Source organism: Ambystoma mexicanum, chromosome 2q (assembly GCF_040938575.1).
Source record: "Ambystoma mexicanum isolate Mex_15411 chromosome 2q, UKY_AmexF1_1, whole genome shotgun sequence".
Lineage (NCBI taxonomy): Eukaryota > Metazoa > Chordata > Amphibia > Caudata > Ambystomatidae > Ambystoma > Ambystoma mexicanum.
Window position 1 is genome coordinate 800,800,898 of NC_090924.1, and position 13,238 is coordinate 800,814,135.

Sequence of the window (13,238 nt, forward strand, 5' to 3'; positions counted from 1 at the left end):
GCCTCAAAAATGCATTTTCTCCATACCATTTCACCCAGACTCACAGTACCTCACTGCATTTACACATGGGTAGGCGAGGTTCAAACACACAACATGACCTCAAGGGTATTGTGAGAGCCCAGCATATTCAACAGAATACTCCACACAGATATAGGCAATATCCACTTGTCCAGCACAATCATCCAGTTCGTGGATGACCTGCTGGTGTGCAGTGATACTGAGCAACTCTGCAGACACAGCTCGATTACACTTTTACAGCTCCTAGCACGCAAGGGGTACTATGTTGACAAGGCAAAATTACAGTACTGTCTACAAGAGGTTTTATATCTAGTACAGTTAATATCAGCAATTGGTAAAATAATAATAGTAGACTGTGCTGCCTCAGGGCACACCACCCCACAGCCCATGACAGTAAAATAAATGCAAACATTCTTAGGGTTGTGCAATTTTTGCAGTGCATGGCTCCTTGGCTATGCAGCACACAACAGGCTGCTTTTATAGGTCCTCAAAGAAGCAAAAAAGACTGACAATAAAACAGTATGGAATGATGAAATGTTACAGAATTTTGACAAATTCAAAAAAGTGATTTCAACTGGCCTTGTGTTAGAAACCCCAGATTATACACAGGAATACTACTTATTCTCACACTCTAACCACCAGCTCATGACTGCTGCATTGACACAAAAAGGCATGATGGGGCACAAACCACTATTTATTACAGTGGCATGCTAGACTCAGTGATGCACAGCAGTTCACTTGTGAACAGGCACTTGTAGCAGCTACATTTGCGATTGAGAAAAGTTCCACTATTGTGATAGGTCGCTCCATTATACTCTAAGTTGAACATGCCATTTTTGGCACTTTAGGAAGATCAAAATCCACTTTAACTACCCAAAGAGCATCTGCATAATAGATCATTCTCTCCAGCAGAAATGTCCACATTGTACGGCGTAAAACAGTGAACCCTGCAATATTTATAACAGAAACGTGCACCGATGCAGATTTGTCCAGACACAACTGTTTAACATACGAGGGGGAGAGGATGACATTCCCAAGGCAAAAGACAGACCACTCAAGAGGGGAAGGTCTTCTTCATTGATGGATCAGCGACAATGGAACAGGACGTGGGCCTCAGACATAGGGGTGCAGCGGTGGTGCGCCTACTGGACGATGGATATGAGACATTCATTCTAAAAAGATTACCAATACATTATACAGCTCAGGCAACAGAACTCATTGCACTCATTGAAGCACTACGATCATCACAGGGGTATCATGTGACGATTTATTCTGATTCGGCATATGTCACTACAACAGTGCATGCAGGTCTTTCATGATGGAAATGGAGGGGCTTTACAAACACTCTCACAACCTTCTGTAGTGGTGGGTGTCAAATGTGCCACTGACCAGCCACCTGTCTCATACAATGCCCTGCCCATAGCAAAAACTATTGTATAACAAGGAAGGGCCCCGGAAGAGAAAAAAAAAATGTGGGTCAAAAGAGGGTGCAAACAATCCCCTAGTGATTTATTGTGGAGTCAAGAATGTACAGGAAACCCAGTGATGCCACACAAACTGCTGGTAATAGCATTTGACCAGCCCCATCACCCCTCCCACTGCTCAAAACACAACATTGATGCTGGTATACAAGAGGACTGGTTCATTCCAATCATCCAGGAACACTTGACATGTATGGTTATTAGATGCACATTGTGTCAAAGTTTCACCACAGGCATGACATAATCAACACGGAGAGGCACTCTGCCCCACCCCACTGGATCATTCTGTGAGTTGCATATCGACTACATGGACATGGGCAAGAGATTCAACGGGTCCCTGTATTCAGTCGTGTGGTTTGCCCCTTCTCACGATGTGTGGATGCTGGTCCTTGTGCACATTTGGATGCCAAATGAGCAACAACATTTCTGATCCGCAAAGTGTTGCTCAGTTGGGCGTGTGGCGTATTGAAGTAATCTAAAGGCACACATTTCTTCAATGAGTTCTTTAAGGAGAGTACTGCAATATGTGGCATTAAACACTGGATGTGTTCGATTTACCACCCCAGGCCAATGGAGTTGTGGAGAGGATAAACAGACTCCTCAAAAGCAAGTTGGTCTAGGCTTTGCACCATGTTGAAGAAAAATGGGTGCATTGCTTACCCTTGGCACTGCTTAGTTTTCGCACACAGCCCAGGATAGATCATCATTTATCAGCCCATGAGGTGGTAACCAGTCACCGCATACACACACCCATTTCTCTTGGTAGGTGGGCGTCAGATGCACATAAGTAAGCTACTGCTTTAGGTGACAAATTCAAATACTATTTAACAAACCTGACACAACCACCCAAAGGTATTTCACAATAGATTGCACCACCCTAGTCCTAAGATATGCCAGACCCCACAACTGTCGCCACGACTGATTCCCCACCCACTGAACTGCTGCTGCCAGGAGAACTCATCTACGTGTGGTCCTTTGTCTGCAAGTGGTACAGTCCCAAGTTCAATGGACCATTTGAGGTACTGTTTTCTACTGCTCTTGCAGTTAATATAAAGGTGCTCTGCTATTGGATTCACCTATCCGACATTCGAAAGATACATTTGGATATTGTCCCAGCACTTTTAAAGCCTGGTACTGGATATCTACCTAATTTCCCTTTTCACTACCAGCATTCAAACCTGCACTGACCCCCGATCCAACATGTGCCCATGCACAGCTGCTAAGTAATTCCCATTTGTACAGGAGGCACCTTCTTGCGTTTTCTCTCTCTTTTTCTCACCCTTTCTCTCTCTTTCCCTTTCTCTCTTATGTGTGAATAGGTTTTGCCTTTCAGACAGTAAAAGTAGATGAACCAGTGCTCTCAAACAACTCATATTATGTTAGGAAATATTGTACTTGTAGTGTTAAGAAGCATTCTGTTTGTAGTGTTATTTCCAAGTGTTCATATTCTTACATGTGTGTGATGCATTTTATAGCAGACATATTCACTATTTCAGTGTTTATTTTAGGGATTTATTAGGGCCATCTTTTAAATTAGAGGGACATATAAGAGAGGGGGAGAGGAAGAGGAGGTATTTACAATTTCACTGTAAATACTAGATCAAACACACACTCAAATTAAACTGACCTTTTTTTGTACCCAAGGCCCAACTTCACACATCAACACGTCAACAATTCTGTACATGATAAAGATGCAGCCTCTCACACTGGATTGTTTGAAAATATTACTAAGTCCCTACTGGTTTTCAATGCTTTTTATATCACAAACTTAAATGATGTAAATAATATTAGTAGTAATATTAATGGATATATAAGTGCACCCAAACGTACAAAGAGACAAGCACAAAAGGTGAAACACAATGCCTACCACAGACTTGATCTTAAAGCCATAGAAGATGTGCATTACCCAGAACTGTTCAACAGTTGGTATACAGACATGAGAGCTGTGGGGAGGAACAAAGTGAATGGCAGTGTTATGTGTGCTCATTGTGCTCATTGATATCGCATGTGTCAGAGGCACCCAAGGTCCTAGTGCCACAATAATTACAAGTTCTAGAGGCCAAATGCCTAGTACATTTTGTGCTATGTAGACTCAGGGGCACTATCCAGGCACAAAATGTAAAGCTCAAACTTGTTGATGCAGATTGCTTGTGTTAGGCAAAACTACATGCAGTACCCTCTGGGACCACCACATACAATTAAGACTACAAGTTCAAATCAAACCAACCTTTGGTATAAGTCTGTACCACACAATTTTTGGTAGCGAGCCTGAGCAGCCAGGCTTATCTGAAGAGTGAAGGTGATCAGTGCAAGAGGTTACACAGAAGTCTCTCAGTCACAGTCGTTCAGGTAGACACTTATACTCAAGGTTTTCTGGTAAAACTCATATTAATTTATGACACAATCATTTAGAAAAGATTTCACTAGAAGGAGGCATCTTAATATTATAAACCAATACACTTCAATACAGAACTCTAAGATTTTAAGACAGTTTGAGCTCCCCTGAAGTAGGAGCAAAATAGCAGTTCAGTTACTTAGAAGTGGGCAAAAGGGACAAGGTAAGTAGAATAGATCACATATACTTGTTAGTTTCAGTTCACCAGAAGAGTCAAATCAAGTCACTAGGCCTAGGCCAAAGTCAATGGGCTAGTGTTCTGGATAGGAAAAAGCAGTTCTGGTATCAAACAGTAAAGTCTTTGCAAATGTCCTCAGAAGTAGTTTAGGCGAAATAGAATCATATGTTGGGTCACAAGCTGATTAGGCATACAAATTGGGAAAGTTTGACAAACTTTCAACACGAGAGTGGCGTTCTCTCAATCGGGTTGCCACAGTACCTTAGTATGAAGAAACAAATTTAGCTGAAGTCGATGGTTCCTGGGAGTTCCTGCAGATCTCGCTGTTCCTGAGCCTCAGTCATGGGCACAAGAGGGAGTACATCGGGGGGCTGCACGAATTGTCAAAAAAAGCAAACAAGATGGAGTCACTTCAGTTCCAGTAGCTGTAAATTCAAGCACAAAAGCTGGTGTCCCTCTCCCTGGTTAATCCTAACCAGCCTTGAGAATGGTATCCAGGTGGCTTACGAGTTGATTGGTCCCACCAACTCAAAGGAAGAAGTTGTCCTTGAAGGGGCTTCTCTGTCGAGATGAACTTGGAAATTCGGACCTACAGCAGAGCTTCAGTGGGCAAACAAGCGGTCCAGGAGTTGCAGCAGTCATCCTCTTCCAGCTCTTCTTCGGTTCTTTCATTCCAGTGGTGGACTCTGCTTTCCAGTAAAAGAGACTCGTCTTTTAAATAGTTGTCTGCCTATCATTGTAGCCTATCTGTCACTCACCCAGCAGGGTGGCTGTCCTTGTCGGACAGTCAGCCAGCCAAACATGTCAGAGTGTATTTGGGTCTCCTAGGAGACTACGTACAGAGAGTTTCGGGAAACTCCCTCACTTCCTGCCCACCCCAGACACTCAGACGCCAGAGGCGGTCTTCACTCCTGAAACTCACCCAAGGCACACAAACAAAGGGACCAAACCTTGTTTGGCACACAGAGACAAACACTAGAAGGACCTTTCCAAAAAGAAACGGCCAAAAAAGAAGAGCAGACCTGTTTAAACAAAGGGGCTTAAGGCGCCATCTTGAAAAACCTGACTTGCGTGATTTTTAACAACCGGTGTTCGCGGTCAGGAAAATCATGGTAGTTCACTGTGAAACCACTGCCACCAGCCTTTTCAATAGGAAAGGGTAGCATTTGACTGCTACATGAGTATTTAGACACATGGGATACTATGTAACCCCTCCAGCACTCCATTGTAAGATGGTGTGTGCTGGGACTATGAATTTGGAAAGACTTGTAAAGTCAATTTCACTTTACATTCTCTGGCAAACAGTAGTTTATCCCAGAGAAGGTATTTTAACCTTTGGAAAGTCTACAAGACATCCCTGTGTCACTCCAATGAAGGTACTGTGTAACACACATGAAAAGATGATGCCTATGGAGTTATCTAAACCAAATATTCAAAGAACACAAGTGTAAAACACACATCAAAACACATAAAAGAGTGGGGAAAAAAGGCGCACACTCTTTCCAGGTAAAACAAATCAAATCCTCAAAATCCAGCAAAGTTGCTGGGGGTCTGTAAGGTGAAGGGAATTAGCACATTTATGATCATTCTCCCTAACACTCGCCCTCCCAGACTAAGGGACTGGAGGATTTAATCTCATCTAGCTGACTAAGAACTGCACCTACACCTGTATTGGAAGCATCTGTTTGCACAATGAAGGTTTGGCTGTAGTCAGGAGCTCTTAAGACTGGAGCTTTCTTAAGTCCTTCAAATACCTTGGTGCACTTCTAATTCCATCTGACCTTTTTAGGAAATTTGGGTGAGGAAATCACATTCAAGGAAGAAGCTATGGACCCATAATTCTCTATGAAGTTCCTATAATAACCAGTGAGGCCTAGGGAGGCTCGCATCTGGGTTTGAGTAGTAGGGGTGGCCCATTCTTGTACACCTTGTACTTTTCTAGGCAATAGCCTTATTTCACCTCCTCCTAACGCATGTCCAAGGTAGACCACTTTGCTCTGACCAATTTGACATTTACTTGTCTTAATGGTCAGATGGGCCTGCTTAAGAGCCTGCAAAACATATCCTAAGTGGTCAACATGTTCTTTCCAGGTAGGGCTGAACACTGCAATGTCATCCACGTATGCCATGCAGAAGTCCTTAATTCATTCAGAACTTGATTAACCATGCTTTGGAATGTTGCAGGTGCATTCTTTAATCCAAAAGGCATTACCTTAAACTGGTAAAGGCCTGCTGGGATTGGAAATGCAGTTTTCTTCTTGGCATGGTCTGTCACGGCTATTTGCCAATAGCCAGACATTAGGTCAAATGTACTGAGGTACTTGGCTGAACCAAGTTTGTCCACCAGATCATCTGTCCTAGGTAAAGGATGGCCATCCGTTTTAGTGACTGCATTTAGAGCTCTATAGTCCACACAGAATCTCAGCTCCCTGGATCCTGCCTTTGGCACTAGTACAACTGGACTAGACCATGGACTGGTGGAGGGTTCTATTACCCCAAGATCAAGTATGTTGTTGACCTCTTCCTTTATGTGGGTTCTGACATTATCTGACATCCGGTAACCTCTGCTTTTAACAGGTAAACAGTCACCAGTGAGAATATCATGTTGGCCCCAAGAGGTCAAGCCTGGTGATAGTGAACACAGGAAGGCAAACTGATTTAACAGAAACATGCACTCCCCCTGCTGCTCCAGTGTCATATTAGAAGAGAGATTAACTCCTTCTATTTTTTCATCTAAAGGTTGTCCCCTGAGGAGATCAGATAGAGGTTCACTCTCTTCCTCCTCTTGAGCTGAAGCTAGAAGCAAAGCTCCCATTTATGGTCTTCGTGACATAAGCTTTTAGACGGGTGGTGTGAAAGAACCTGGGGGCCTCCTCAGGATGGCCTAAATCCACCAGATAGTTGACCTCTCCAGGTTTTACTACAACCTTGAAGGGTCCTCTCCATTTGTCATGTAAGGCCCTCTGCTTTGTAGGTACCATAACTAAAACTTGCTGGTCTAGAGTACACTCAACCATGTTGGCCTTCTGGTCATGCAAAATCTTCACCAGAGCCTGACCTGCTTTTAAGTTATCAGATGCTTATGTCATCACGTGTGTCATTCTCCTTTGGAGACCTAACACATAATCAGTGACTCTCACTGGCTTGGGAGAAGGAACACTCTCCAACCCCTCCTTAATAAGGATCAATGGAGCTCTTACTGGATGACCATAGAGAAGCTCAAAGGGGCTAAATCAAACTCCCTCCTGAGGGACATCTGTATAAGCAAATAGTAGGCATGGCAGTAGAATGTCCCACTTTCTTCTAAGGGGTTCCTCTAAAGCACCTATCATGTTCTTCGTAGTATGGTTAAACCTCTCTACCAATCCATTTGTCTGTGGATGGTAGGCAGTTGAGAACTTGTAAATTACTCCACAGTTTTTCCACATAGCCTGCATGTAGTGGGACATAGAATGTTATCCCCTGTGAGAGATGACTTCCTTAAGAAAACCTACCCTGGTAAAAAATACCAATTAGGGCCTTAGCAACAGCCTGAGCTGTAACAGTCCTCATAGGTATAGCTTCAAAATACAAACTTCAAGATACCTAGTAGCATGGTCTACTACACCAATATAAATCGATTGCCTGAAGAGGTTGGAAGGTCTAAAGGACCAACAAGGTTGATTCCTACCCTCTCAAAAGGGACTTACTCCACTGGGACGGGCACCAAAGGTGTCACATTCCTGGCTCCTCTCTTGCCAGATGTCTGACAAGTGTGACAGCTCCTACAGAATAGATCTACATCAGACTTCAACTTATGTCAGTAGAAATATAGAGAAAGTCTTTCTTTGGTCTTCTTGAAGCTCAAATGACCAGCCAAAGGAATTTCATGTGCTAACTGTAAGAAATGGTGTCTTGTCCCTAAATGCACTACAAATCTTCTGTAGTTTCCTGGGATAGACTCAGTTGGCTCACTGTAGAAGAGGCCATCTTCCCAGTATAACCTATCCTTCCCTGGCTCTTGCCCGTCCAGCTGGGAAGCTGCTGTTGGTGAAGACCTTCAAGAGTAGGACACTCTCTCTGGCCTCTGCTGAAGTCTGCCCTACAGGGGACACCTTCTGCCAGTAAAGACTGCAGCTCAGGTTGGCCTTTAGGATCCAGATCTCCAACAGGGGTAAGGTCTTCTTCCAGCTCTGAATAATCTTCAGCAGCTGATTCAACCTTTCCTGGTTATTCCTCACACTCAGCCTCAGCTGGTGGAGCAGTCACGGGTGTGACTGTGGACAGTCCTCTTGGGGATGTCCTTCTTGGTAGCACAGGAGTGCTTTCTGGCTTTTTACTTGAGACTTTGGGTTCGTTCTTTGTCTCATTCTTCTTTGACATAGCAGTTAGTAACTCCTGTGGGCTAGATGTTATAGATTCTTCTGTAACATCCTCTGGAGAGCCATTTAATGTACTCTCTATGGCTCTCCTTGTTTGCTCTTGTTTCCTCTTACAGGAATGGGGGTGCTTGATACAACTCCAAGAGTTTTTAAGTCATTCGCCAACAGGACTCTCCCAGGCACCTCACAGTCATGTTGTTGCACTGGATGCAAGCTGGCAGTCTAGGAAGCATTTGGACAGTGCCTCCAGCAAGCTTAGTGAGGCTTTTGGGTGCCCTAGCAACATCCTCAGCCTTGACAAAAGAGTCATCCACTACAGTAATGCTGGCCCAAGTGTCTCTAATGGCAGGGGTCTCCTGACTATTTACAAGTATACTGTCCTTGCAACATTCTTCTGTATTATCTGGAATTGAATTATAGATATCTAAATTCTGCTGTTCCCACAGACCCGGGGACACTAAAGAAACACTGCCAGAGACTCCAGTGGGGTATTCAGCCAGTACTTGAAAGTTACCACTTGTCACAAGTGTTTCTTCCTCTGAGGAGAAGGCTAAGGAGACAGTGTGGACCCCTGAAGGCTTACCCTTGCATCTGGGATCCCCTTTCAAATGGTCAGTAGACCCACACGCATAACATTTTACAAATGTTTTAACAAATGGGGGTCTTTGCTGACCTCCCTCTGGTTTGGCACCATAGGTTTCACTAGCTTGATTTGGTTTCCCTTGTGGTGTACCCTTCTTATGTTTGGGGCCCTCTTTTGGATTGGAGGTATTAGAAATTCTCTTTGCCATCTTTCTTTTGCTGCTTCCCATCATCCTTCTTCTGAGTTGCCCCAAAATCCTTGTGAGTAGCCCTGTTGGCAACCCACAAGTCAGCAGCCTTTGCTAACTTCTTTGGATCAATTTCCTTAGAGTCAGCCAAGTTCTGTCTCAGCTCAGGAGAGCAGACATCAAATATAGATTCCAGCAAAAATAGATTTTTCATTCCTTCAAAAGTGTTAACTCTGTAACCCTTTACCCAACCATCTAAATTCTTCAAACATTCACACACACATGCAGCCTAAGGGGTACCATCATGATTCTTAAGGGTCCTAAACCTCTTAAGGTACTGGGAAAGAGTTTTCCCAAATCGAGGGGGGAACTAATAGGAAACCAAACTGTGTTGAACAAAAGTTGCAAAAGACAAGTTAAGGGAAGTTCAAAGAACTGTTAATGTCTTAGGTGAAAACCAGCTGCAGAAGGGTTTGTCACCACGTGGGAACTCTCTGAGAGGGGTTGATTCCCTGTTTTGTTGAAACTACCAATACCAGAAGGCTTTAGTAGAGCCAAAAGGAAGGGGTCAAAGTGGTCATACAGTGGTCTAGCAAAATCTGTACAAAATCTGTGCAAAAGTCTTTGACTGGCACGCAGTTGGAAAGCTAAGGGAGATGAATCCAGCATAGTGAGAAAGAGAAAGAACTGTGTGAATGGCAACAGTGAACCCGACGGAGGGATGCTGATATAAAGGGGTGAAGCCTGATGCCTCGATGAACATTTTGTTGACAAAGAGTGAAATCGACAGAGGGATATCCACAGTGAACTGTTTAAAAAGACATTAAGACTTGTGAACGCAACAGATGAAATTGATCTGGGAAAAGTTTTATTGAACCCGACAGAGGGAGGCAAACATTGTAGAAGGGTCTGAGCCTGTAAGAGGGGGATCGAGGGGTAAAAAGCCATCACCCAATGACACGTGAATTCTAGCAGTGTCTGAGCCCCAAAGAGGGGGGACCAGGGGTGAAAAGCCATCACCCAATGACATGTGAATTCCAGAAGGGTCTGAGCCCAGTATAGGGGACCCAGAGGTGAAAATCCCTCACCCAATGACACATGAATGTAGCAGATGTTATCTTTTTGAATGCAAGCCATAGTGAACCTGTCATGCTCCGGGGGCCAGTGGTAGTCTCTCTGGAGCAAGTGGAGACGGGTCAGGGTTGTGACTCGTTCTCCTCCCAAGATGGCGCTCCTGAGCAGCGTTTGCAGTGTAGCCTTTACCTCTCTTCTGGTAAAGTCCCTGCCTATTGGAGCACCGACTGAGGGATATCCGAAGCCACAGGCTGTGGGCCGGTGCATTGCAACTCTCTGCAGAGCTCCCGTAAGTCTAATTCCTCTTGTTAGACATTATAATTGTCACTATCTGCAACATCAAATAGTAGAGAGCTCTTTAAAATATTAAAAGAGCAAGAAAACCCGAAGGGCCCTAACCAACACTCCTAAAGGACGAGATATGGTGTAATAACATTCAGGATGTTCTGTGTTGCAAACTAGAAAAGATAAAAGTCTCCATTGAAGAGACAAAAATTGCTCCTGAACATAACAGACTTAGAAGGTCCTCTTTCTTTGCCACCCGTTAACGATAATAAGCCCCCAGATTTTTTAATTTTGCACTTATTTCAGAGTAAGAACTAGCAAAAACAATTGCTCAGCTTGAAATCACTAGCTATAAGGGTGATCCCTGTTCAGCAGTGATTCTTAAGGAATGTTCACCTTTACATATAACGGCTATCACAAAATGTGTGAATGCTTCTTTTGAGCTTAACCGTGTACCAAACAATAGTAAAAATGCCTGGATTACCCTGCTTCTAAAAAAGCTAAACCTTTGCCCCTTAGCCTCTTCCAATTACAGACCTAGCACTAACACCACTTTTTGTTAAAGATACTGGATATAGTTGCATATAACAACATTTTCACAGAATCTCAATATTTCACAGATTTCTGTCTGGCTTTCGGCAGGGCCATTGGACCGAGACTGCTATGGTATCGTTAAAATCTAAGTTGCTTCAAACTATGGATGGAGGCCAAGCAGCCCTATTGATGATTTTAGGTTTATCAGCATCATCTGACCTGGTGGACTATGCCATTCTGCCCTATGCCTATTTTTCAGGCCACCCAATGGGTCAATTCGTTTTTGAGCAGGAGACAGATGAGAGTAGCAAGTGAGTTAGCAGAAGTCAAACCTATGCCCCTGCTATTAGGAGTTCAACAAGGAGCATGCATATCCCCTTGTTTTTATAACATCTACATGATTCATTTTTTTCACATGTTGGAACAAGAAGGGATCTTCTTTGTCAGCTATGCAGATGACACACAATGTGTCATCCCCATTTCAGGATCACATAAGGAAGACAAAATAAATATTAATAATTTTTATCAAGCCATCACTAGATGGATGGTCATGAATGTTATGGCCATGAATTCATCAAAAACTGAACTTTTGATTGTCAGCACCGACAATAGGTTGGCTGGGCTCGGCCCATTATACAATAGTTTTAGTATAGATAACTGTATAATTGAGGTCAAGAAGAAAGTAAATACTTTGGGCATCTTTCTTGATAAGAATATGACCATGAAGTCTCAGTTCAATAGGCTTGTTTCATCTTCATCATATTTCATTAAGCTCTTATGGCACCTCCGTCCATTTATATCGTAGAGTAATGCAGAGATCTTCGCTAGAGCCATTATCGGTTCTAAATTGGACTATGGATATAGCCTCTTGGTTGGCATTGCGCAATTGGACTTTCACTGCCTCCAGGTCATTTACAATAGAGCAGTGAGAGCAGTGACGGGTCTGGGCCGTAGGGACCAGAAATCAGATGCTTGACGTAGTCTATACAGGCGAGAGCACGCTTTAGGATGATACTCATCACCAATAAATGCTTGAAAGGCCTAATGCCACTCTATTTAATGGAAGCCATCGAAAAAATACAAATTAGTACATCCTTAAAATCCATTAATATGAACTTCCTCAATACTCCTCGGTGCAAGTTAGCTAAAACCTGTAATGGCGCATTCAATTCCGCAGCCCCAGCAGCCTGGAATGCCTTGCCCCCAGATATTAGAAGTATTGAATCCACAGAAGTCTTTAAAAAAAATTGAAGGTGCTACTATTTTGTTAGACTCGTCCGTATTTGTTCAATAACTGTGTCCTATTTGTTTGTTCTGTTTGCGCCCTTTTGCCAGAGGGTACCGGGAGCGCATTACACATTTATAAACATAAACAAACATAAACATAAACTATCTTGTAAGATTACTCATCCACTTTCCTCACACAGAGCTCGAGTTCTCCCTCTCACACTTTTGCCCCTTGCCTGCTCTGTGTCCTCCCAGGTCTTTGCCTATTCCTGCTGACAGCTGTGAGGCAGCTCTCTACCCGGTACGTGCTCTCTCTCTCTTTCCATCATTTGCAAACTCTGCTTACTTACTCCACTAATTTCCTGATTTTTACAAAGGCATTCACATTCATAGAGGGTCTACGATGCGTGGGATATCAGACTTCAATTCAATCACCATACCATCATGGGTAGGTCTGGTTGCTTTTCTCTCTCTGTCTCCGTATCATGCAATCCCTCCTTAACAGTCCCTTCTCCCTGCAGTCGAACTAAGCGTTTGCTCTGAATCCAGCTCAGCTTGCCCACCTTGCAGTCCTACAACAGTGTGCACTCAGAGACCTGTCAAGCTGATACGAATTATAATTCAGACCTATGTAAATCACTGTTACTTAGTTTCACATCCGTCTTCTTGTGACCAAGCCTTTACTCACTTGTGTATTTACATTGCAGCCCAAAGAACACAGAGTTCCACACCACACCCAGGAAAGGAGATTCTTTGTCTACCAGTCGTTACACAGCTTCAGCAAAGAACAGAAGAAATCTATGCTGCAGGGTTCTATCCCTAAGAGGGTTTCCCTAGGACTAAACTGATTCAGTTCATCTCAGGGATGAAGAGGCAGTACCACTGAGGAAATTCTTACTATTGTCTCGCCCAAAC